A 4526-nucleotide genomic window follows, 5' to 3' on the forward strand; every position below is an offset into this window, starting at 1 on the left:
GTAGCAGTCCGGGAAGGACACGGGGGCCCCACGAGGCTAGTGGGCGCGCCCCCCTACCTCGTGAGCACCTCGTGTGCCTTCCGGACTCCGTTTTCTTGCACGATACGTATTTTGGTTGGTAAAAATTCATTATATAACCTCCGGAAGGTTTTGACTCCCGTATCATGCAAACCTCCTCTGTTCTTATTTCGAGCTGTTTTTTGTCAGGGTTTTCCAAGCTAGGCATCATGTCGTCTCCCTCCTCCAACAATGGTGACAACGATGCTTGGCTAATGAAGATAGATCTAAAGAGGGAAGAACCCACGAGGGTCAACAAGGATGAAAGGATCAAGAAGGCCACGGAGGATCAAGCTCCAGTAGCAAAAGACATCCTTCGAACTGATCATAACCTTCTTACCTCAACTGAGATCGAAGCTTTCAAGATGATTGAGTTAGCTCGTATACAAAACAAGTATCTCACACAAGAAAATATTTTGTTGAAGGAGCATATTGTCGCACTCAAGGGCATTATTCCCAAGCTGGAGGACCTCTTACGCTCGATGTGCGATTATCCGTCACCTCTACCTTCTTCACCAACCAAGGAGATATAATCACATGGGTATGGGCACTCCCCTTGGCAACTGCCAAGCTTGGGGGAGGTGCCCCGGTATCGTATCACAATCACAACTCCTATCTTTACCGTTTTTCTTAGTTCGATCCTATTAGTAGTATCTTGATCTAGTAGAATAAAGTTCATGGCATGATATAGTTTTGAGTTTGCTTTATGATCTCTCTATGTAATCGAGTCCGTGAGCTATATATAATAAAGATTAGTGTTGAGTCAAGGGCTAGATTATTTTGCCATGATCTTGGGTGAATAAAAGAAAAGAGAAAAAGAATAAAAATAAACAAAAAGTTCATATTGATCTTATTGAGAGTAATGACTTCACATAGAAAGAGTATGATGATTAAAAGTTGTTGGGAGTTGGCAGACATAGCTTTGGTCATTGTTGCAATTAATAGGAAGTAATAAGGAAAAAGAGAGGTTTTCACATATAGATATATTATCATTGACATCTTTTATGATTGGGAGCACTCATTAAAATATGGCATGCTAAAGAGTTGATGTTGGACAAGGAAGACAACGTAATGAGTTATGTCTTTCTTATATCTGAGATAAAGTATGTTGTCATGGATCCTCTAACTTATTGAGCTTGCCTTTCCCCCTCATGCTAGCCAAATTCTCAGCACCAAGTAGAAATACTACTTGTGCTTCCAAATACCCTTAAACTAGTATTGCCATGAGAGTCCACCATATCTACCTATGCATTGAGTAAGATCCTTCAAGTAAGTTGTCATCGGTGCAAAGCAATAAAAATTGCTCTAAATATGTATGATTGATTGGTGTGGGAGAAATAAGCTTTATACGATCTTGTGATGTGGAAGTAATAAAAGCGGCGGACTGCATAATAAAGGATCATATCACAAGGTGCAATATAAAGTGACGTTCTTTCGCATTGAGATTTTATACATCCAACCATAAAAGCGCATGGCAACCTCTGCTTCCCTCTGTGAAGGGCCTATCCTTTATTATTATCTTCTACCTTATGCAAGAGTCATGGTGATCCTCACCTTTTCTTTTTCATTTTATCCTTTGGCAAGCTCAGCATGTTGGAAAGAACATGATATATATATCTAATTGGATGTAGGGGAGCATGAACCATTATTGTTGACATTACCCTTGAGGTAAAAGGTTGTGGGGCAAAACTATAAGCCCCTATCTTTCACTGTGTCCGATTGAAACCCCGTAACCACAAGTATCGGGTGAGTGTTAGCAATTATGGAGGACTAAATGATAGTTGAGTATGTGGACTTGCTTTTTAGCTCTGACATAGACTCTTTCTGATGTTATGATAAATTGCAATTGCTTCAATGACAGAGATTATAGTTTGTCGGAGCCCAATAAGGTTTATGATTTATACTCTTGCATTGTGAATAGATCATCACTTGAACATAAGTAATCATATGACAAAATCTATATATGTTACTGTTATGAGAATAAACATGATGCCTTCATGTCCGTATTTTATTTTTATCGACGCCTCTACTTCTAAACATGAGGACATATTTATTGTTATCGGCTTTACGCTTGAGGACAACCGAGGTCTAAGCTTGGGGGAGTTGATACGTCCATTCTGCATCATGCTTTTATATCGATATTTATCGCATTATGGACTGTTATTTCACTTTATGTCACAATACTTATGGCTATTCTCTCTTATTTTACAAGGTTTACATAAGGAGGGAGAATGCCGGCAGCTGGAATTCTAGGCTGGAAAAGGAGCAAATATTAGAGACCTATTCTGCGCAACTCCAAAAGTCCTGAAACTCCACAGAACGTCTTAAAATAAATAAAGAAAAATCCTCGCCAAAGATGAAGACCAGGGGGCCCACACCCTTCTCACGAGGGTGGGGGGCGCCCCCCCCCTAGGGCGCGCCCCCTACCTCGTGGGCCCCCTGGTGGCTCTCCGATGTCCATCTTCTCCTATATGAGGTCTTTCGATGAGAAAAAATAAAGAAGGGACTTTTCGGGACGAGACTCTGCCGCGACGAGGCGGAACCTTGGCGGATCCAATCTAGAGCTCCGGCAGAGCTATTCTGCCGGGGAAACTTCCCTCCGGGAGGGAGAAATCATCACCATCGTCATCACCAACGCTCCTCTCATCGGGAGAGGGAAATCTCCATCAACATCTTCACCAGCACCATCTCATCTCCAAACCCTAGTTCATCTCTTGTATCCAATTCTTGTCTCAAAGTCGGGGATTGGTGCTAGTAGGTTGCTAGTAGTGTTGATTACTCCTTGTAGTTGATGCTAGTTGGTTTAATTGGTGGAAGATCATATGTTCAGATCCTATATGCATATTATTACCCCCTCTGATTATGAACATGAATATGCTTTGTGAGTAATTACGTTCATTTCTGAGGACAAGGGAGAAGTCTTGCTATGAGTAGTCATGTGAATTTGGTATTCGTTTGATATTTTGATAAGATGTATGTTGTCTAGCCTCTAGTGGTGTTATGTGAACGTCGACTACATAACACTTCACCATTATTTGGGCCTAGAGGAAGGCATTGGGAAGTAATAAGTAGATGATGGGTTGCTAGAGTGACAGAAGCTTAAACCCTAGTTTATGCGTTGCTTCGTAAGGGGCTGATTTGGATCCATATGTTTCATGCTATGGTTAGGTTTACCTTAATACTTTTGTTGTAGTTGCGAATGCTTGCAATAGAGGTTAATCATAAGTGGGATGCTTGTTCAAGTAAGAACAACACCCAAGCACCGGTCCACCCACATATCAAATTATCAAAGTATCGAACGCGAATCATATGAACGTGATGAAAACTAGCTTGACGATATTCCCATGTGTCCTCGGGAGCGCTTTTCCTATTATAAGAGTTTGTTCCGGCTTGTCCTTTGCTACAAAAGGATTGGGCCACCTTGCTGCACTTTATTTACTTTTGTTACTTGTTGCTCGTTACAACCTATCTTATCACAAAACTATCTGTTACCACTTATTTCAGTACTTGTAGAGAATACCTTGCTGAAAACCGCTTCTCATTTCCTTCTGCTCCTTGTTGGGTTCGACACTCTTACTTATCGAAAGGACTACGATAGATCCCCTATACTTGTGGGTCATCACACATCACTTAAGCCTTGCAAGCATTGCAACTAATGAGTTAGTTGCGGGATGATGTGTTACGGAATGAGTAAAGAGACTTGCCGATAACGAGATTGAACTAGGTATTGAGATACCGATGATCGAATCACGGGCAAGTAACATACCGATGACAAAGGGAACAACGTATGTTGTTATGCGGTCTGACCGATAAAGATCTTCGTAGAATATGTAGGAGCCAATATGGGCATCCAGGTCCCGCTATTGGTTATTTACCAGAGAGGTGTCTCGGTCATGTCTACATAGTTCTCGAACCCATAGGGTCCGCACGCTTAACGTTCGTTGATGATATAGTACTATATGAGTTATGTATGTTGGTGACCGAATGTTGTTCGGAGTCCGGGATGAGATCACGGACATGACGAGGAACCCCGGAATGGTCCAGAGATAAAGTTTGATATATGGGATAATAGTGTTTGGTCACCGGAAGGGTTCCGGAATTCACCGGAAGGGGTTCCGGATGTTTCCCGAAATGTTTGGGTACGAGAACACTTTATTTGGGCCAAAGGGGAAAACCCACAAGGTTTTTGGAAAGAGCAAAAGGAAGTTTTGTGGAGTCCAGGGGCCAGACGCCAGGGTCCCTGGCGTCTGGGTCCAGACGCGGGAACCCTGGCTTCTGGCCCTGGAGTCCGAGAAGGACTCTTGCCTTTCGGGTGAAACCGACTTTGTGGAGGCTTTTACTCCAAGTTTTGACCCCAAGGCTCAACATATAAATAGAGGGGTAGGGCTAGCACCCAAGACACATCAAGAAACACCAAGCCGTGTGCTGGCAACCCCGTCCCCTCTAGTTTATCCTCCGTCATAGTTTTC

Source organism: Triticum urartu, chromosome 2A, assembly GCF_056163025.1.
Source record: "Triticum urartu cultivar PI428250 chromosome 2A, HENAU_Tu73, whole genome shotgun sequence".
Lineage (NCBI taxonomy): Eukaryota > Viridiplantae > Streptophyta > Magnoliopsida > Poales > Poaceae > Triticum > Triticum urartu.